Below are 25277 nucleotides of genomic sequence, written 5' to 3' on the forward strand. Positions count from 1 at the left end.
ATATTTCGCATTCAAACTTTTATACAATATTTTACAAACTTACAATACCGCTTATTTTACATAAAGCATGAAATATAGCACACAATAACTTTGATACAAGATAGTTATGAAGATAATTCTAGCTATTACACAATTCGTTCAGCAAAGGCAATAAAGACACGTAATTCATACGTCCAGAAACAAGTCATGCATTCTGGTTTTACTAGGACTAATTCCCATCCTTGGTCTTGTGGAACATAACCGTTATGGCCGTTGATAAGACAGCGTGTTGTAACGTTGTCAAAGGGACGAGGGTTACGTAATGACCAACAGTCTCGTAATAACCTAAAAACCTCATTTCTTACCCCAATTACCGACTCCGTCACTTGTGGGAACGTTTTGTTTAATAGTTGTAGCCCGATGTTCTTTTTCTCACTTTGGTGAGAAGCGAACATTACTAACCCGTAAGCATAGCATGCTTCTTTATGTTGCATGTTAGCCACTTTTTCTAAATCATGAAGTCCTATATTCGGATACATTGAGTCAAAATAATTTTTTAACCCGTTGCGTAAAATAGCATTTGGGTTCCCCGCAATATATGCGTCAAAGTAAACACATCGTAACTTATGGGTTTCCCAATGTGATATCCCCCATCTTTCAAACGAAAGTCTCTTATAAACCAAGACATTCTTGGAACGTTCTTCGAATGTCTTACAAACTGATTTTGCCGTAAATAGTTGTGCCGAAGAATTCTGACCGACTCTAGACAAGATTTCATCAATCATGTCTCCGGGTAGGTCTCTTAAAATATTAGGTTGTCTATCCATTTTGTGTTTTTATACTGTAAAATAGACAAGAGTTAGATTCATAAAAAAAAAATACTTATTAATACAAGCAATTTTTACATATATCATATAGCATAAGCACACTATATTACATATATTACACCACACGAATACAACTATCTTATTCCGACTCGCCCGTTTCTTCTTCTTCTTCGGTTTTGGTTCGTTTTGCCAAGTTTCTAGGGATATATGATGTTCCCCTAATACGAGCTGTCGTTTTCCACAACGGTTTAGAAAAACCTGGTGGTTTAGAGGTTCCCGGGTCATTGTTACAACTTAAGGGCTTCGGGGGTTGACGATACATATAAAGTTCATCGGGGTTGGAATTAGATTTCTCAATTTTTATGCCCTTTCCCTTATTATTTTCTTTTTCCTTTTTAAATTCAGTTGGGGTAATTTCTATAACATCATCGGAATTCTTGTCGGAATCCGATTCATCGGAGAATTGGTAATCCTCCCAATATTTTGCTTCCTTGGCGGAAACACCATTGACCATAATTAACCTTGGTCGGTTGGTTGAGGATTTTCTTTTACTTAACCGTTTTATTATTTCCCCCACCGGTTCTATTTCCTCCTTCGGTTCCTCCTCTTCCGGTTCTAATTCTTCTTCCGGTTCTGATTCTTCTTCTGGTTCTTCTTCGGGAACTTGTGAATCAGTCCAATATATATTCGACTCTTCGTTATTATTAGGTGAGTCAATGGGATTTGTGCTAGAGGTAGACATCTATCACACAATATCCAACATGTTAAGAGATTAATATATCACATAATATATACATGTTAATAATATATAGTTTCCAACAAAAATGTTAAGCAATCATTTTTAAAGAAAAACACGGTCGAAGTCCAGACTCACTAATGCATCATAACAAACTCGATAAGACACACTAATGCAAATTTTATGGTTCTCTAAGACCAACGCTCGGATACCAACTGAAATGTCCCGTTCTTATTGATTAAAAACGTTCCATATTAATTGATTTCGTTGCGAGGTTTTGACCTCTATATGAGACGTTTTTCAAAGACTGCATTCATTTTTAAAACAAACCATAACCTTTATTTCATAAATAAAGGTTTAAAAAGCTTTACGTAGATTATCAAATAATGATAATCTAATATATCCTGTTTACACACGACCATTACATAATGGTTTACAATACAAATATGTTACATCGAAATCAGTTTCTTGAATGCAGTTTTTACACAATATCATACAAACATGGACTCCAAATCTTGTCCTTATTTTAGTATGCAATAGCGGAAGCTCTTAGTATTCACTGAGAATAAACATGCTTTAAATGTCAACAAAAATGTTGGTGAGTTATAGGTTTAACCTATATATATCAAATCGTAACAATAGACCACAAGATTTCATATTTCAATACACATCCCATACATAGAGATAAAAATCATTCATATGGTGAACACCTGGTAACCGACATTAACAAGATGCATATATAAGAATATCCCCATCATTCCGGGACACCCTTCGGATATGATATAAATTTTCGAAGTACTAAAGCATCCGGTACTTTGGATGGGGTTTGTTAGGACCAATAGATCTATCTTTAGGATTCGCGTCAATTAGGGTGTCTGTTCCCTAATTCTTAGATTACCAGACTTAATAAAAAGGGGCATATTCGATTTCGATAATTTAACCACAGAATGTAGTTTCACGTACTTGTGTCTATTTTGTAAATCATTTATAAAACCTGCATGTATTCTCATCCCAAAAATATTAGATTTTAAAAGTGGGACTATAACTCACTTTCACAGATTTTTACTTCATTGGGAAGTAAGACTTGGCCACTGGTTGATTCACAAACCTATAACAATATATACATATATATCAAAGTATGTTCAAAATATATTTACAACACTTTTAATATATTTTGATGTTTTAAGTTTATTAAGTCAGCTGTCCTCGTTAGTAACCTACAACTAGTTGTCCACAGTTAGATGTACAGAAATAAATTGATAAATATTATCTTGAATCAATCCACCACCCAGTGTATATATATCTCAGTATTGATCATAACTCAAACTATATATATTTTGGAATCAACCTCAACCCTGTATAGCTAACTCCAACATTCACATATAGAGTGTCTATGGTTGTTCCGAAATATATATAGATGTGTCGACATGATAGGTCGAAACATTGTATACGTGTCTATGGTATCTCAAGATTACATAATATACAATACAAGTTGATTAAGTGATGGTTGGAATAGATTTGTTACCAATTTTCACGTAGCTAAAATGAGAAAAATTATCCAATCTTGTTTTACCCATAACTTCTTCATTTTAAATCCGTTTTGAGTGAATCAAATTGCTATGGTTTCATATTGAACTCTATTTTATGAATCTAAACAGAAAAAGTATAGTTTTATAGTCAGAAAAATAAGTTACAAGTCGTTTTTGTAAAGGTAGTCATTTCAGTCGAAAGAACGACGTCTAGATGACCATTTTAGAAAACATACTTCCACTTTGAGTTTAACCATAATTTTTGGATATAGTTTCATGTTCATAATAAAAATAATTTTCCCAGAATAACAACTTTTAAATCAAAGTTTATCATAGTTTTTAATTAACTAACCCAAAACAGCCCGCGGTGTTACTACGACGGCGTAAATCCGATTTTACGGTGTTTTTTGTGTTTCCAGGTTTTAAATCATTAAGTTAGCATATAATATAGATATAGAACATGTGTTTAGTTGATTTTAAAAGTCAAGTTAGAAATATTAACTTTTATTTGCGAACAAGTTTAGAACTAACTAAACTATGTTCTAGTGATTACAAGTTTAAACCTTCGAATAAGATAGCTTTATATGTATGAATCGAATGATGTTATGAACATCATTACTACCTCAAGTTCCTTGGATAAACCTACTGAAAATGAGAAAAATAGATCTAGCTTCAAAGGATCCTTGGATGGCTTGAAAGTTCTTGAAGCAGAATCATGACACGAAAACAATTTCAAGTAAGATTTCCACTCGAAATAAGATTGTTATAGTTATAGAAATTGAATTAAAGTTTGAATATGATTATTACCTTGTATTAGAAAGATAAACTACTGTAATTAACAAAGATTTCTTGATCTTGGATGATTACTTGGAATGGATTTAGAAAACTTGGAAGTAAACTTGCAATCTTGGAAGTATTCTTGATTTTATGAAACTAGAACTTTTGGAATTTATGAAGAACACTTAGAACTTGAAGATAGAACTTGAGAGAGATCAATTACATGAAGAAAATTGAAGAATGAAAGTGTTTGTAGGTGGTTTTGGTCGTTGGTGTATGGATTAGATATAAAGGATATGTAATTTTGTTTTCATGTAAATAAGTCATGAATGATTACTCATATTTTTATAATTTTATGAGATATTTCATGCTAGTTGCCAAATGATGGTTCCCACATGTGTTAGGTGACTCAAATGGGCTGCTAAGAGCTGATCATTTGAGTGTATATACCAATAGTACATACATCTAAAAGCTGTGTATTGTACGAGTACGAATAAGGGTGCATACGAGTAGAATTGTTGATGAAACTGAACGAGGATGTAATTGTAAGCATTTTTGTTAAGTAGAAGTATTTTGATAAGTGTCTTGAAGTCTTTCAAAAGTGTATGAATACATATTAAAACACTACATGTATATACATTTTAACTGAGTCGTTAAGTCATCGTTAGTCGTTACATGTAAATGTTGTTTTGAAACCTTTAGGTTAACGATCTTGTTGAATGTTGTTAACCCATTGTTTATTATAACAAATGAGATGTTAAATTGTTATATTATCATGATATTATGATATATAATATATCTTAGTATGATATATATACAGTTAAATATCGTTACAACGATAATCGTTACATATATGTCTCGTTTCGAAATCATTAAGTTAGTAGTCTTATTTTTACATATGTATTTCATTGTTAATACACTTAATAATATATTTACTTATCATTTAACATAATTAACCAAGTGTATCAATATCTTAATATGATTCATATGCACCTAGTAAGACGTTGTTATAACGATAATCGTTATATATATCGTTTTCGAGTTTCTTAAATTAATAGTCTCATTTTTATGTATATAACTCATTGTTAAAATACCTAATTAGATACATACTTATAATAAAATCATGTTAACTATATATATAACCATATATATGTCATCGTATAGTTTTTACTAGTTTTAACGTTCGTGAATCACCGGTCAACTTGGGTGGTCAATTGTCTATATGAAACCTATTTCAATTAATCAAGTCTTAACAAGTTTGATTGCTTAACATGTTGGAAACACTTAATCATGTAAATAATAATTTCATTTAATATATATATATAAACGTGGAAAAGTTCGGGTCACTACAGGAGTGACACAGATAGTGCACTCTGAATCGAGGTTCACGACTTCCCAATAACAGAGCCAATAACTACGTTTTATTAGTTGGAAAAGCGATTGAGTTTAAAGTATAATCGGAAAGCAAATCAACAACATATACAAACCATAACATTATTTCGACATTATAACTAACTACATCATAGCATACACTAAAGATAACTACTCGCTAATCATGTAACTATATCATAAATCATAATAATGGAAGACATTATATAAAGACAAAAGGATAGAAGTACCAGTAGATTAAACGAGTTTCAAAAATACAAAAGTGACAACTTCAAACTCCAGACCACTCCGAATACAATCTTCGACGTTCTTCTCTGGGTACTAATTTTCCAGCTCGGAGTCGAAGACCTTGAAAGTATGACTAATTATTGTAGAAAGAGAGAGAAAGAAATGAACTGAAGTGTGTGAAAAAATGGATGACAAATGACCCATTTTATAGTTGAGCTTTTGCTGGGAAATGGCAGGCAGGCCAATGCCAAACAGGCCGTTTCCCATGCCCATTTCTTGTAGCCGGTGGCCAAGCCGGCATGGCCGGCTGATGCCCATTTGACAAGCCGACGTGGCAGGTCGGCTCAGGAGGCCTGTGTGGCTGCTTGATTTGCTATATGCTTGGATTGTTTTGCTCGTTCCCGGGATCGTAACTTGGTTTTCGGGGTCGTAACTTGTCTTTCACCGTTTTCGCTCTAGAATCTTCGTTATACCTCCGATTCTCTTGATTCTTTTTGCACCATCTTTGTAATTTCTTGATCTTCAATTTTAACCGACAGAGCGAGTATTTTGGCGATAAAGCATGGAACTTTATTGTTTTTGGGCCTCAATACTGTTGTGAAAACGTGACTTTTTACCCGATATCACCTACCACTTAAGGATATATTATCAAAGTAACTTCCTAGTCAACCTACTACTTTAGGCTACTATCTATCTAACGCACAAGCACAAACATCAAGTTCAGGCCCCACATATCCACAAGTCCTAGTTAGTGTACCCACGCTAAGGCACTAAATATTATCAATCCGACCCGTATTTCTACAAGTCCGCATAAAATTCCACACCATCAAGTCTAAGTCCGGGAAAATATCACAAAGTCACCTAGATCCGTTAGACCATGCTCCGATACCACTTGAAACAACCACAACCGTTTTAGAAAAAGTTGAGGAATTTTTTTTATATAATAATGCGCGGCGCACAAAGTGGGGGCGCGCGACGCACACCTTGCTCTCCCAGATTCTCTCCAAAATTTTTTCTTGTACGCGGCGCGCACATTACCCAGGGCAGTTTTCAACCCTTTTTCTAGCACTTTTGACCCATTTAAATAACCTTTTCCAAAGTTGGTCATGAACCAACCTTAAAACACTTAAAATGCATGTAAACCGACATTTTAAACCAAGTAAGATGATTACAAATGTAATTTAGTTTACACTACCATTACATAACCGAAATACAATTTTGACCCAATTACACAACGTATGGATTAAGACTCGACATCTCAACCCGATACCATGAGCAGGATCCCGAGGACTATCTATCCCCAATCGAAGTCAAATATCCAAGAGCTAAATCCACCAAGCCCAAGCAAGCTTCTAACATTCTAGTCTAGCAACTAGGTAGCATCAAGCCAAATCAACCGGTACCTATAAAAAGGTAAACAACGAGAGGAGTAAGCTAATGCTTAGTGAGTGCAAAACTTATATGCAAACATATATAACCTGCTTACTTGCACAAACAAACAGAATATCGCATACAAGCTAGCAAAACAACCGCATACTTACACAAATCCGCATACAAGCTAGCATCGAAAAAGCATATAAACACAATATAATATACTGCACAATAACACACAAAAATATGGTTTACCATACACAATAGTGTTAGTCATCCAATGATAAACACTACTAAGCACATGCACATGGCCACGAAGGCACCTTCTGGATGCCACCACCATGTACACCCAAATATGGTCGTCGAAGAGTGTATTCGTTGAGTGACACTCCCCACATCCCAATGTACCGTGTGGCTGCCGAAGAGTGAATAACACTCTCCACACAACACACATGCAAAAATGGCCGACAAAAAGCGAATTATTACATATAACACTACCACTTTGCACCAAGTGGCTGAAAAAGAGTGAACCTTCACAACCAAATGTCACTCGTCACATATCATGTGGCCAACGAAGAGAGAATCCTTTCGCCCAATGTTACTCGCCACTTCACCTACAAGCAAACAACTTATATACATGCACATATAAATATCACCTTGGAGCCCACGTGAATCACAAGTAACTACAATCACCGCCATCACGACCTAGCAAGAAACCACCTATATCACACATAGGCACAATATATACATAAATATCAATTCTCTAAAAGAGAATCCGACACACATGCCTTAGCCGAGGGATCACACCTTGCTCGTCAAACCCGCCCATGTAACACCTAAATGAACACCACAAATTACGACTACAGGTGGTAATTTCAACCCACACCCATTAACACTCTACACAAGTGCTTAAGTGCTTACCTAACTAAAACTAGAGACAACACCACATTTGACTTAAAAGATACTTGACCCAATTTAACACAAGTCAAAAACACCCATAATCACTATTACTAGTGATTATGTCTCTAAACACCAATTTCCCAATCAATCAACATAAAGTACTTATTCAACCCACTTGACCAAAATTACACATTTTGACCAAATATCAAGATTAGTCACCAATTTACCAATTTACATCATAAACCAAGTACTTTTAGTGCTTAACCCACCAACACGAGTGAATAACACTAGTTTTGACCCAAATCAAAGTCAACCCCCAATTTTGACTTACGAACATGTTCTTATGAACATTTAGTCCCCAAAACACAAGTTATCTAGTGATTAACATCCAACTCAAGACTCAACCCCCCAAAATTCGTCATCCAAATTCTAGATTCCAACACTAGGGTTTACACACCCTAACTCACACCAAAAATCCCCAATTTCAAAGGAAATAGGCTTTATAGGTCACCACCAACACAAACCCAAATTTAGACAATAAAATTCGGAATAAGGATTACCACAAGAACCAAAGAGAAGCCTAGTGGCTAGACTAACCAAGATGAACTCCAAAATGAGCATGCAACACCATCTGCTTCCCCATCTTGAGCTTTCCCTCTCTAGCTCTTCATCTCTCTCTCTCTCTCTCTCTAAGGTGAGTTTAGAGGAAGAAAATGAGGATAAGATCTACCTAAAATCAGTTTTGAGATACAACTTCTTTTTATGTACATCTTCATAGATCTCGATTTATCACCACGAGGTTATAAATTCAAAACGAGCTTAGATTCACGATCAGTAACCAAATCCTAACACTCAACATCATTCAGATCTCAATAATAGATTCAGATTTATCAATATTCAGATCGAGTTCATCGCTAACTGAAAAGTCAATCAGCGCTTAGGTGCATGGAACAATTCAGTGCAACTTAGCGAAAACTAAAATTGTAGTTTGATTCACAATCATATCGTGAATCTATCTATGAATTCCAGGTCATAATTCCTTCTTTTAAATTCGTGGTCAAAGTTTAAATGAAAAATCAAACCGAGTTCTATAAATTGAATTAAGAATTTTATTAACTATTTTGGATTATAAAAACTAATCATTCAAACTAAGGGTTATGATCTAGAAACTATATTCAAGTTTATTTGTAATTAATTCACCATTTAGAACCTAGTTCGGCGTTTTTTTTTTAAAATTATATTTAGAGAAAATTGGACCGTTGGTTCCTGTGGTTTACATGAAATGGGGTGTTTGGTCCCTGAATTTCATTTTTGGGGTGGTTGGTCCTTGTGGTTTTCTAAACGTGTGTAATTGGTCCTTCCATTAGATGGACGTTATATTGATCCGTCAAATTCAGTCACATGCTTAACATGTGAGGGTAAAATTGTCTTTTTTGCTAACACACCCAATATTTCTTTTATCATATTTAACCCATCTTCATCTTCCCACCCATGATTTCTCTTTCCCTCTTTCCTCTCTTTCACTGAATATGACATGAAGATAGAAAAAAGAATCAGTTGCACAAAATTAAAACACATACAAAAATCAAGAATCAAAATTAAAACACCAAAAACGAAGAATCACTTATATAATCATCTTCAGCAAAACAAAAATGCCCAAATATATCATCATACAATTATATACATTTATATTTATATTATATTATATATCTTTGATTAAATTATATGGAGTATTTTTTTTAGCGAACGCATCTAATATCGAAAATCTAAAACATTCTCCAACACTAAAGTCGGTGATTTATTAGAAACAGCGTGATCTCCGGCCACCTACAAGATCGTAACCATTAATCAAAATCGAAAGAGAATGCAAACCATGGAGACAAATCTGAACTACGCCACCATGGAGACGAATCTGAACTACGTCTCCATTTACTAAACGGCCGGATCTATTTATTATTTGTATATATAACTCACACACACATACACAAAACCAAAATCGATTAAGAACACCAAAAACCACCATTGATGAACTTGAAACTCGATTTTTCGATTTAGGCCTCTTCAAGTGTTGATATAAACATGAAACATGCTGCAAAGCACGCACTTGATACTCGTTATTCATCAATTGCTCATGAAACTAACAGAATCGTGCCCATAGATTTATTGACCGAACACAAATTAACTTTGACTTTCAGAATTGGAGCTCGAATCTTCATCTCAGACTCTGTAAATCTGCAAAAAGTTTCACGAGAAGATTTAGAACATAACTGCACTTTTACTGTTTGTTAAACAAGTCTCGAATGACTCCGAGACCAAATCAGACATGTTTTTGAAAAAACGAAGAACTCGATAACAATCTCTTTAAAGTTGTTGTTGTTAACTGAATCTGTTGATGCACAAGTGTTAGGTTTCTGTTATGAATCAAAAATTTGAGCTTGAATTGCATTAAGAAATATCACTTATTGATTTCAAATTTTAAGTGATGATGATGATGATCATGCTACTTGATCATACCAAAATCGTTATGTGTAAATGGATTTCGGGTTTGAGTGCTTAATTTGGGAAAAAGAGTAGGTTGATTGTTTTAACTCCAATAATTGTGCAAACCCCGATTTGGAATCTGGATTCCAAGGGTGTAAAACAACCAATTGAATTAACCTTATTCGATCGGAATCAAATAAGTTAATATCTTAGCGTGGATTAACTCGGATGGTGATCGGAGCATCGATCGGAATTAAATTAATGACTGGAGTGACGTTGTCGCCATTGATTTTGGCAGAGTAACGTTTATGCATCCAGTGTTGTACAAATGAAGGATTTCACTTATGTATTTATAGATGTTATGGAGGGAATGATGACGTGGCACATGTCCCTTTCATGGTTGTAACAAACTTTGTCAATCTTGAGGGGTGATGTGGCACCTATCCCTTTCATGGGGAATAACAGATCCTAACGAACTTCCCTAGATTTGCGGGCTAACGTGGCATGTGGCTTGCTTGCATGCTTGTTCTGTGATCAAGTGGTCACTCCGGGACAGAGTGCCTACTTCGTGGTAATGCATTCTGTTCTGGGATAATGTGATTGTCTCGGGAGTGCCTTCATGTCGGTTTGGAAGACCGAGACGGTGGTGTCGGTGGGTTAATTCCGGTTAAGGCATCACAGTGCTCTCAGTCTAGCCGGGTGGGTCTCGCCTAAACACTTACCAAGTGTTTCTTCACGGTCATGATTCTGATGACTGGTTTTGCGGTGCCTGGTTATGATTATCTCGACCGGTTATGTGATACCGGTTGTGTGTATGTCATCCAATTTCTTAGCTTTGCCATTTGTCAGTCATGATGGAATATCCGGGAAGACGTCAGACGGATGACGAGAAAAGGAGTTGGCAATCCGGGACGTGTAGTGCCGGGCATAGTTTTTGCTGAAATGCTTGCCTATTTTGAGACTGATCATTATGCGTATAATTAAGTCCCCCCAGTTTGATGAGGGTAACCGGAATGGTTACCATCGTCAAACTTCCGAGACAAGGCCACGCTTCCTGATTGGATGTGCATTTAATGTTCGTCAGCGTGAAAAGACAGTTTCTGCAGATGCGTCTCCTTTTGATGCTTTTTTCCTTTTATCGATGTCTTGGAACATTTTCCCAGGAGCAATTTTCCCATTTTCGTCATTACCCCTTATTTTCTTGGTGGCTATAAATAGCTTTTCATTTCTCCTGAGTTTTTCGCTTTTTTACTTCCAACTGTTTACATTTCTATTCTTCAATACTACTTTTATAAATCCTCAGCCCTCGAAAGTTGCCTTTCAATGTTATGAATAACCCATTTGCTTGGTTAATCATTGATGTTGTTGTTGTTGTTGTTGATGCCCGAAGGACGGTGTTGCCGTTACTTGCTGAGCCATTTTACCCATGACATTGGTGAGCATTTGTGCTTCTCCTTTTTTGTCTTCTCTTCTTGTTCTATCTTCTTATTGCTGTTTTGTTTTGTTTCAGGCTTCGATTTGGGTCTGAAAATTTGTTTCGAATCCTTGGATTTTTCCGAATGTGTTCCGCCTTTAACTGCGGATAGATTGGAAACAACCGGACGCTGGTGGTCGTTCAATGCATCTTACGTTATCCGACTGATCTCCGGGTTGTTCGATCTTTCGGGCTCGAGGAACACAATTCGTTTGCTCGGATAACGATGTGTTATGCACATCCCTTGCGAACGAGAGTTGTTTCTTTTGCTTCCAGTTGATTTTGAGACTGGAATTGCAACCCTTGGTGCCGTCAGACGCTCGCCTGTCTTGCGATCTTCCCAATACCAGCCGGGCCATGTTGGTGATTGCTCGTTAGGGAGCTTTTGATTTCTTTAAACATCTGTGCCCACTTTTCATCTTTTTCAGGGAGATCTTGGACAGACCACATGCTAGAGTTTCCTTTTATTTGTATGAGACTTGATATCTTTGTGCTGAAAGCAATAGGTTGTTAGGGTTTTCAACTTTTTACACGTGTAACTTCATGTTCAGCAATGAAATAAATTGTGTTTATCTTTCGTCTTGATGTAAACGTTTATACGGTATATAGGCGACATATACGTTTTTGTGTTTCTGTCTTTACACCTGTGTATTCTGTCTTGAAGGGATCTTTTGCAACTGCAATTGGTGAGTTACCTGTGAATCCCCTTTAACTTTTTGCTTTTGTTTATTAGCGCAAAATGAACAAAAAACCCGTTGTGATTCGCTCGCGGTTTTTATGGTACCGGGTGACCTTTGTATGTTTAGTCAAAGATTTAGCCGAGGGCAAACCTGACTGTTTTGGGGGGAGTTAGTTTGTTCAATCGTTCTCCAAGTTTGATGTTATGTTGTTCACATAGATATCCACCCTTTGGGGTTCTTCTCGGATACGTTGAGATCGGTTTCTGCCCTATTTGTTGACGAGGCGTGAGCTGGTTAGGTCCGAGCTCTTGCAACTTGTAACATTTGCGTGGTCGGTTTTTAACCATAAAGGGCAGCTTGTTTCGCCGGGGCCTCAATTTTCGATTACCTTGAAAAGGTGTGCTGTCCCGTCGCCCGTGACTGGACCATTGGTTTTGCTTCTATTACTGCTGGTGCGTCCGACACGATTTCGCTTTTATGGAGGCATTATCTTGAGTCTGACCTTGCTTTCAGGCCAGGGACATCCTGTAGGGTTTAAACGAATACTCTCTAGGAAGCGCCTATGGCATGGGCAACAGTGAGTACCCAGTTTACTAAACGGAATCTGTACGTCAGGTGTGAATGTGACAACCCGTAAATTTCTAACCAAATTTAAACTTTATCTTTATATTATTCCGACATGATAAGCAAAGTTTGTTAAGTCAAATCTCAAGAATTTTAAATTGTGTTCATACATTCATTATAACCTCGACCAAATTCCGACGATTCACGAACCGTTATATATAAATAAATATGTATATATATGTATGTATATATATATATTATAACTTGAAAATATTAATAAAGTATTAAACGTATAATACTTTACATGAATGTATTTGTTTCAATATGTTTATCGATGGAATTAGAAGATAATATCAAATGATTGATTTATCAGATACATTATGATATGATTACGGGTCTATGTTATGAGGTCCACTGTGATTTAAGAAATCTATTCTTTTTGACAACATTCGGAAAATGGTAAAGTGATTTATAAGTAAGAACGTGAAGTGTAAATAACTTAGATGTTGGATATCGACAAGTTAAGTAACTCGACATTTTTCATTAAGATGATTTCATACGTTTATTTAACCTTTGAACTTTATCCCATGCTTCACCAACAAACTGTAATTTAAAAACTTGAAAACTATTATGAATATATATGATTCTACTTTTCTAAAACATTTTATGATATAACGATTTCCATTATTTTAACCTTTAAACAAAATGATTCTTAAAAATATATTTGGTTTTAGAAAACAAAATTATTATATTTATTTGATTTAGTTTCAAGCGTACAAAAACGTTTTCAGTTTAAAAAGAACTTTATTATTAAAACATATATAACTTTTATAAATATCTAGAATCACTTTTGACAACTCATTACTTAACCAGTATGATAAAGATAACGATATTTATATTTTATTTTATTAAATATATATAATGATTTAAATTAATATTATATATATTTATACGCGTATTATACATACATAGTTTTATACTTTTACTATACTTAAACTTTACCTTTACTTTATTTTTACTTTACTTCAACTTTAATAATTCACTTTAATAATTCATACTTTAATAATTCACTTTAATAATTTATACTTTAATAATTCACTTTAATAATTCATACTTTAATAATTCACTTTAATAATTCATACTTTAATAATTCACTTTAATAATTCATACTTTAATAATTCACTTTAATAATTCAAAAATCTATTATAAATAGAATTCAATAGGTTTCATTATTTCATAGAAACTTGAAAATATTTTTCTCTAAACTCTCTCAATCGATTTACATATATATATTTACTCCGTATTATTTCAAGATATTATTAGTATACATAAAATATTACGTCAGAGTGCTGTCCGAGTGATTTCGAAATTGTTTTTCGAGTGGGATTGGATTAAAGAAATTATGGGTTATAGCTATGGAGGTGATTGGGTATGGTTCATGGGTATGCTCATGAGGTCAATATAGTGTTTATCATCTCCGTTGCGTCTACGTACCTTTCCTGCAATATTGAATCTCAATATTGATACGTGAGTACTCATAATTTAACTTTTACATACTAATAGTGTATCCCTGACTAGTGCTCGAGTATATAGGATTATGCATGTTTGTACTTTTGATATTGCCTTTAGTTAGGTTATGTTGAATCCTGAATTAGTTATATATGCGACTGAGATAAGGTATAAGATATGCATGTCGTTGGAAAGCTAGCGAAAAATTAAGAACTTTTCATTTAGATATCGAATGATTTCGATGAACGGATTTGAAGTTATAGTCCATCGAATTTTTGTATTATTATTAAAAATGATTATTATTATCGTCGTTATTATCGTCGTTCTAGTTTTATCTTATTATTATTATTATTATTATTATTATTATTATTATTATTATTATTATTATTATTATTATTATCTTTATCAATAAAAGGATTTATCATTAAAAATTGTTATTTTTTATTATTATTACTATCGTTATTATCGTTAAAGTTATAATTAGTATTATTATTATTATCCAATTATTATTATTATTGGTATTATTATTATTATTATTATTATCATTATTAATATATATATCATTATTTAAAAATGGTTATTGTTATTGTTATTATTATTATTATTACTATATTATCATTAAGATAATTATTAGTATTATCGTTAATAATGTTATAGTAACTATCATTATTAATATTAGTGTAATTAAAACAAATATTTGTAACACCTAATTATTTTTATTACTATTATTATCATTATTATGAACAAGATATAAAAGGCGATTAAAAGCTATTAAACTAAACGATTAGGAAATAATGGGTAAGAGTATCATGATGAAATTAAAATATTATAAGATATTGATTTAGATAAAATTATCGTTCTTATTATTTTTATCATTACTATTATTATTAAAATTATCGTTAGTATTAAAACTATCATTTTAACAAAAATTATCATTTTAATAGAAATGTCATTGTTACTATAAAATATCATTATTATTATTATTTTAAATAGAATTATTATTTTAAAGATAATATTAAAAATTATCGTAAATATTAAAGTTATCATAATTAGAATTATCGTTTTATCATAATGTCATCTTAGTAATTATAAATATTGATATTTTTTTAATAATAATTATTATTACAAAATAATACAACTTTTACTTACTATCATTATAGATATTATTTTATTAAATAAATATTTGATACAAACATATTTTACTACGTGTAATAACTTACTTTAATAATACCTATCATATTATCTTTATAATATTAAATGAACCCTATAAATTTTATTACTTAATATATATAAAAGTATATTTTATTATATAAATATAATATAAAATTTTATTTATTAATAAATAAATTATATTATTTACTCTAATAAATCGTTTAAAAATATTTAAAAATATAAGACGATGATATTTAAACTATATATTAATCATGTATAGATTTTTGGAAATTATTTTGAGTCAAATTTACTTTTGTTGACTTTTGCATATTAGTCTCGAGCATTAGGATTGTGGTACACTATGACTTGACCTAATTTGTTAGACAAATATTGACCAACACATAAATATATATAATTAATTTAGGTTCGTGAATCCGAGGCCAACCTTGCACTTGTTCAATGACGTTATATGTATTTTACTACGAAATACAGTATGGTGAGTTTCATTATTCCCTTTTATATACATTTTTGGGCTGAGAATACATGCAAATGCTTTATTAACTGTTTTACAATATTTATATGCGTGAGTTTCATTTGCCTTTTTACCCTTTATATTTTTGGGACTGAGAATACATGCGCTTTTATAAATGTTTGACGAAATAGACACAAGTAATTGAAACTACATTCTATGGTTGAATTATCGAAATCGAATATGCCCCTTTTTATTAAAGTCTGGTAATCTAAGAATTAGGGAACAGACACCCTAATTGACGCGAATCCTAAAGATAGATCTATTGGGCCTAACAAACCCCATCCAAAGTACCGGATGCTTTAGTACTTCGAAATTATATCATGTCCGAAGGAGGATCCCGGAATGATAGGGGATATTCTTGTGGTCTATTAAAATGATGGAAATAAATGATTATGATAAACTAATGAACTCACCAACCTTTTGGTTGACACTTTAAAGCATGTTTATTCTCAGGTGTTAAAGAAATCTTCCGCTGTGTATTTGCTCATTTTAAAGATATTACGTGGAGTCTTTCATAGCATATTTCGAAGAACGTTGCATTCGAGTCATTGAGTTCATCAAAGATTATTATTAAATCAATTTATAGTTGGATAATGGATATTATGAAATGGTATGCATGTCTGTCAATTTTTGATGTAAAGAAAGATTGTCTTTTAAAAACGAATGCAATGTTTGTAAAATGTATCATATAGAGGTCAAATACCTCGCAATGTAATCAACTATTGTGAATCGTTTATAATATATATGAACGGGTCCTTTCAGTTGGTATCAGAGCGGTGGTCTTAGCGAACCAGGTCTGTATTAGTGTGTCTAACTGATAAGTCGTTAGGATGCATTAGTGAGTCTGGACTTCGACCGTGTCTGCATGTCAAAAGTTTTGCTTATCATTTCTAGTCGAAAATCATCTGCTTATCATCCATAGGAAATTACCTGCTTATCATTATTAGTCTAGACACGTCTTGCTACATTAATTGCATGAGTAGTGTATAGACAAAATTCATATCTTAGCGTATCTGCTAAATCATATCTTATCGTATCTGTTACTTTAAACTTTGCCTGACATATCCCGCAAATTCCTCCGTAATCTATGAAATCTTTTGATCTCTATATATAGATATCCTATGTAAATAGAATACCACCCGATAGCTAAAAAATCATTTTATATCGAAAATCCTTTATCCAATCGTACGAAATGGAATTTGTCATCAGCTCAAGTCACTCGGATTCCGAAATGGAATCTCACTCAAGCTCCGAAAGCAGTGTGACCGGAATGGATCAACCAATCAGTTATCACCTATTCTGGATGAATTGGGGATGGGTTTGTAGCCTCCTCAATCATTGGAAACAAGAAGAAGGCGATCCTTTCCCTCCACCACATTGCCCTCTTGGCGAAGAACCTGAAGCACTTACCGGCGAACATGTTCGAGACACCATTTTCTCTCTATTTTCCAGGGTATTTCGTCACGATTATATACTACATCAAATTCTAGATTTTATTTATCCGCTCGTTCTAACCGACAATCATCCTGGAATAATAGAAAAAGTCAACGAACTTCGCGCTCGGGTAGTGGCTTTGGAGAATATGGTGCAGAGATTACAAACACCAGCAGCAGCACCAGCAGCATAACCAGTACCACCATCATCAACGCCAACAGTACCATTACCACCTTCAACCACAACCGCGTTGTAAACCTCAACTTCACAATCTGTCCCACGAGCATCAATGTCATACGCACCATAGATACCAAGGAGTACCAACAACAATAACTGACGAAATATAAATTCATAACTTCATTGGAGAAACATTCCGCGGCGATTATATAATCTCTAAAGTCTTAGAGATTATCTAATCTAGCCCTAACCATAAATCAGTTAAGCGAACCAAAATGATAGAAGGAAGAGTAGAAACCCTGACAAAAATGGTGTGTGATTAACAAGTTAAACTTTTTTTACCAACAGCATCAACAGTACCGTCAACGTCACCAGCATCGTCAGTACAGTCAACATCAGAATCAACAACACCTATAACATCACAAACTCCATCAGTTCAAGAATCACTGTGGACATCATTACGAATCAATAACGTGTATATTGTATCAACAAGTTATGAAGAATTAACTCATTCCCTCTGAAGAAATTATATATATATTTTATATATATATATATATATTTTAAAATAAAAAATAAATCTTTCCGTGCTAAGCTATTGTGTGTGAATCTTAACTACTCGGTTAATTCATATTACAAATATGCAATAATGTACGTCCCTCGCCCGCGACTTAACCATCGTTAACTACAATCTCTGTCTCAATTCAACAAATTCCAATTCCTAATATATCAAGTATATATTTGATTTTACACTTCATCATTGATGTAACCGAAACTTTTCAGATAACATCATTCGTACTTTGCGAAGTTCACAAGAATTTAACGAAAACCAACATCACATCTCAACAAATGACGAAGTATTGATTCATAATTTCAATATTATTGAAGAAATACTTATGTAACCTCTAAAGCCTTCAAGGAATTATTCAATTCTAGTTCCAACCGTAAATCGAATGAGTGTAATTTAGTATTAACTCATTAAAATCTATGTTACATCTGAGGAGAATATATACATATATATTTTCATAAAGACTGTAATAAAATTCTTATGTACAAAATATTAATTGTGAAAATTTTTTAACGGGTAGGTAATACCCGAGAGATATATATAAATTCACAATTAATATGTTACATTCTTCGAATCAGATTAAGCAAATTATCAATTATACTTCCTACTTTCACAATAATATACATTCTTTCATAGAAATCAAAATAACCATACTCATTCAAACCCAATTACATATTCTGATTTTAAAATCTCAGAATTCAATTCGAGATATAACCGGTACCATCACTTTTAGATTCCTACATCTTTCAAAGCTATACTTTGACTTCAAAAGTGTGTTAGAACATCAAATGTATACAAACGATTACAATCTGTGTTCAAACCCTTCGAAAATCTCTGAAGACACTTCAAATAATGAGCAATCGAGATGATGATCCAACCACATATTACCCACAGTTATGTACTTAAAAAGCTCTCGAAACCAAAGTCATAATTCAACACATATCTGTGTCAGATCTTTTGGCATTTATTAGCAAAAATAACCTTGCAATTCCTTTACAAAGTAGCAAATTATATCACAGCTCCAGCAAGACAACTTCGATTTTTTCATTCGGAGTAGCCTTATCATAATTTTGATATATGTGATTACCCTTTTGTTACCGGAGAACCTTTCATATTCCACCACATTAGCAATAAACTTACCAACAACTTCACTGATCTTGGGCATTCTGAAGAATCTTTATATTTATCGAAACCTCATCATTTACTCATCTGCCTCTTGTAACGAGAATTGCCATACGAATCATTGGGAATTAGCAATTAGTATTTTGAAATCTCACAGCATGTTGACGCCAATAGTTATACATAACGTCTATTTCCAAGGCTTACATACTTCGAATGTGAAGTTTCTGAAAAACACTCTGAACCGCGAACTAGTTCTCGAAATGCTGATGAAGCAAGAAAAACTGTAAACGACCTTAGCAGTAAAAAGTTTGATGATAAAGATTAGTGTATTAACAAAGCTCGGAAATAGAGAAGTTTTGGAACTGGAAAACGGATTGAGCAAAGTATGAAGGAGGCTGTGGACAAATCACAAAGACTGAACCTGCCTTCAAAGAATCCAAATGATTCAGTATCTGCTGAAGTCATTAACGAATACCTTGCTCCTGACACTAAACCCTTACAGACAATATTCTTCATCATCCTCTGATATTAGAAATTCTAAGATATCATCGTATCTTTCATTATAAATATCCTCCATATTTCTGAAGATATTTCCATAACTATTCTTATCTGGAATCATTTATCTCTTTGCGCTATCTGTATTACATCAAAAAGGAAACTGTTTACTTCCTATACTCTGTAAACCTTTGAGTTTAAAATATGAATGTTTTTGAAGTAGTGTTGGAAACTGAAGTATGAGTTAGTATAATATAATGACACTTGATCAACGTGATTATATTACAGTAATTCATGCTGAGTTTCTAAATGGAACGTGATGATTCACAGATCATAACATCATCATGTGCCATGTTATACGACTCTTGTATTCTATTTAACCTCTAAAATATCAAGAAAATATTTCTTGATGATTCGGCCTTTTCCAAGGTATTCTAGTAATTTGACAAGTCAAGATCGTGCCATCACAATTTCCTTCCTAGAACATTAACAATGTTCATTCTGAAATTCATATCTGTGAATTTTGGACCATTACAAGCGGTGCTTAATCGCAAGAAGAAGAAACGAAAGGACAAAACTCCGAAATAGAAATTGGGGTATAGATTGCAGCAAATAAAAGAGAGCATTAACTGTGGATGACAATGATTATTGAAGATAGAAACAAAGACTTTGAAATATAAGGGAAGATATAAAGCCCAACGACAAACCAAAAATTATAAACCATATATATCGATGCCTATAGCAATATAAAGACACGGGAGAACTAGAAACACTATAAACCCAAGAGTATAGTAGAAGTAAATAGATTCTTCCGGCGGTAGATGAAAAAAAAGAAGAATGACCGATATGAAAGTTATAAGTATATCGAGAATCAGAACTGGATGGAGCATATTGATGAATACTTTAAAATATGAGTTGAGGGGAGAAAGAATAGAATGTGATGAAACATGACTAGGAACTTAGAAATCAACAGATTTAACTCACACAATGACGGAATAAGTGAATCAAACCCTCTAGTGAATAGGTTAAGTTTTTGCGATTAATTTAGTCATACCACAACTAAATCAAGTGTGATTAGATCAACACCTAGAGATATTATTCACCAACTGGGTGATTTGGGTTGAGAGTGAATCGGAGGAGCTCACCAGATCTGAGTGTGTGTAACAAATGAGAGGCTTAACCTAAAATGAAGAACATAAGACTTTATATACCCCTGCTGTTGACTCACCCGTACGATTCATCCATTACACATACGAGTTGGCTTCATCAGCCGTACGGGTGATCACTCACTCGTGTCTTCTCATTTAGGTTGTAATTGTGACTTAGCTCAACATCAACCGTGCGTATAAGCCTGTCAGCCGTACGTGTGAGGCTTCACTCGGACGTCTGACTAAGTCTAACATAGTCAAACATCCAAATCTCGTTCCTGCAGTTGCTGTAACCACATACAAACACGAATAAGATAATAACGAACTATCATGGTGGCTTGTAAACTGTTGTACCTGCAATGGACGTGGGTAGATGTCTAGGGACTTGATAAAATGCATCAACAGAAGGTGTGAGTTGTAAGAAAATGAAGGAGGTGAGTTTATAAGAAAATCTCTGACAGAACAATTAAAATGGACGATCGCATTTAAAGCGGATCCTAATTCTTTTTGTTACCGGAGAATCAAATCTTATTACAAAGATTTTCTTCAAATCCCTTAAAATCTGGAAATCAATCATATCTACGTCAAATGATAAGATGAATCTACACTTACTCATTTCACTCTTCTATGTTAGCTTCATTCGTACTCTTCATATAAATGGATTGTTTATCCAAATTATTCGCTGATGATAAAACTCTAATTTTCAGCCTGTATGCATCATGAAAACATACTTATTATTATTCACGACCTTTCCACTCAAATTTCGGGACGAAATTTCTTTAACGGGTAGGTACTGTGACAACCCGTAAATTTCCAACCAAATTTAAACTTTATCTTTATATTATTTCGACATGATAAGCAAAGTTTGTTAAGTCAAATCTCAAGAATTTTAAATTGTGTTCATACATTCATTATAACCTCGACCAAATTCCGACGATTCACGAACCGTTATATATAAATAAATATGTATATATATGTATATATATATATTATAACTTGAAAATATTAATAAAGTATTAAACGTATAATACTTTACATGAACGTATTTGTTTCAATATGTTTATCGATGGAATTAGAAGATAATATCAAATGATTGATTTATCAGATACATTATGATATGATTACGGGTCTATGTTATGAGGTCCACTGTGATTTAAGAAATCTATTCTTTTTGACAACATTCGGAAAATGGTAAAGTGATTTATAAGTAAGAACGTGAAGTGTAAATAACTTAGATGTTGGATATCGACAAGTTAAGTAACTCGATATTTTTCATTAAAATGATTTCATACGTTTATTTAACCTTTGAACTTTATCCCATGCTTCACAAACAAACTGTAATTTAAAAACTTGAAACCTATTATGAATATATATGATTCTACTTTTCTAAAACATTTTATGATATAACGATTTCCATTATTTTAACCTTTAAACAAAATGATTCTTAAAAATATATTTGGTTTTGGAGAACAAAATTATTATATTTATTTGATTTAGTTTCAAACGTACAAAAACGTTTTCAGTTTAAAAAGAACTTTATTATTAAAACGTATATAACTTTTATAAATATCTAGAACCACTTTTGACAACTCATTACTTAACCAGTATGATAAAGATAACGATATTTATATTTTATTTTATTAAATATATATAATGATTTAAATTAATATTATATATATTTATACGCGTATTATACATACATAGTTTTATACTTTTACTATACTTAAACTTTACCTTTACTTTATTTTTAATTTACTTTAACTTTAATAATTCACTTTAATAATTCATACTTTAATAATTCACTTTAATAATTTATACTTTAATAATTAACTTTAATAATTCATACTTTAATAATTTACTTTAATAATTCATACTTTAATAATTCATACTTTAATAATTCACTTTAATAATTCATACTTTAATAATTCACTTTAATAATTCAAAAATCTATTATAAATAGAATTCAATAGGTTTCATTATTTCATAGAAACTTGAAAATATTTTTCTCTAAACTCTCTCAATCGATTTACATATATATATTTACTCCGTATTATTTCAAGATATTATTAGTATACATAAAATATTACGTCAGAGTGCTGTCCGAGTGATTTCGAAATTGTTTTTCGAGTGGGATTGGATTAAGGAAATTATGGGTTATAGTTATGGAGGTGATTGGGTATGGTTCATGGGTATGATCGTGAGGTCAATATAGTGTTTATCATCTCCGTTGCGTCTACGTACCTTTCCTGCAATATTGAATCTCAATATTGATACGTCAGAACTCATAATTTAACTTTTACATACTAATAGTGTATCCCTGACTAGTGCTCGAGTATATAGGATTATGCATGTTTGTACTTTTGATATTGCCTTTAGTTAGGTTATGTTGAATCCTGAATTAGTTATATATGCGACTGAGATAAGGTATAAGAGTGCATGTCGTTGGAAAGCTAGCGAAAAATTAAGAACTTTTCATTTAGATATCGAATGATTTCGATGAACGGATTTGAAGTTATAGTCCATCGAATTTTTGTATTATTATTAAAAATGATTATTATTATCGTCGTTATTATCGTCGTTCTAGTTTTATCTTATTATTATTATTATTATTATTATTATTATTATTATTATTATTATTATTATTATTATTATTATTATTATTATTATTATTATTATTATTATCTTTATCAATAAAAGGATTTATCATTAAAAATTGTTATTTTTTATTATTATTACTATCGTTATTATCGTTAAAGTTATAATTGGTATTATTATTATTATCCAATTATTATTATTATTGGTATTATTATTATTATTATTATTATCATTATTAATATATATATTATTATTTAAAAATGGTTATTGTTATTGTTATTATTATTATTATTACTATATTATCATTAAGATAATTATTAGTATTATCGTTAATAATGTTATAGTAACTATCATTATTAATATTAGTGTAATTAAAACAAATATTTGTAACACCTAATTATTTTGATTACTATTATTATCATTATTATGAACACGATATAAAAGACGATTAAAAGCTATTAAACGAAACGATTAGGAAATAATGGGTAAGAGTATCATGATGAAATTAAAATATTATAAGATATTGATTTAGATAAAATTATCGTTCTTATTATTTTTATCATTACTATTATTATTAAAATTATCGTTAGTATTAAAACTATCATTTTAACAAAAATTATCATTTTAATAGAAATGTCATTGTTACTATAAAATATCATTATTATTATTATTTTAAATAGAATTATTATTTTAAAGATAATATTAAAAATTATCGTAAATATTAAAGTTATCATAATTAGAATTATCGTTTTATCATAATGTCATCTTAGTAATTATAAATATTGATATTTTTTTAATAATAATTATTATTACAAAATAATACAACTTTTACTTACTATCATTATAGATATTATTTTATTAAATAAATATTTGATACAAACATATTTTACTACGTGTAATAACTTACTTTAATAATACCTATCATATTATCTTTATAATATTAAATGAACCCTATAAATTTTATTACTTAATATATATAAAAGTATATTTTATTATATAAATATAATATAAAATTTTATTTATTAATAAATAAATTATATTATTTACTCTAATAAATCTTTTAAAAATATTTAAAAATATAAGACGACGATATTTAAACTATATATTAATCATGTATAGATTTTTGGAAATTATTTTAAGTCAAATTTACTTTTGTTGACTTTTGCATATTAGTTTCGAGCATTAGGATTGTGGTACACTATGACTTGACCTAATTTGTTAGACAAATATTGACCAACACATAAATATATATAATTAATTTAGGTTCGTGAATCCGAGGCCAACCTTGCACTTGTTCAATGACGTTATATGTATTTTACTACGAAATACAGTATGGTGAGTTTCATTATTCCCTTTTTATATATATTTTTGGGCTGAGAATACATGCAAATGCTTTATTAACTGTTTTACAATATTTATATGCGTGAGTTTCATTTGCCTTTTTACCCTTTATATTTTTGGGACTGAGAATACATGCGCTTTTATAAATGTTTGACGAAATAGACACAAGTAATTGAAACTACATTCTATGGTTGAATTATCGAAATCGAATATGCCCCTTTTTATTAAAGTCTGGTAATCTAAGAATTAGGGAACAGACACCCTAATTGACG

Source organism: Rutidosis leptorrhynchoides, chromosome 7 (genome assembly GCF_046630445.1).
Source record: "Rutidosis leptorrhynchoides isolate AG116_Rl617_1_P2 chromosome 7, CSIRO_AGI_Rlap_v1, whole genome shotgun sequence".
In the NCBI taxonomy this organism is placed as follows: Eukaryota; Viridiplantae; Streptophyta; class Magnoliopsida; order Asterales; family Asteraceae; genus Rutidosis; species Rutidosis leptorrhynchoides.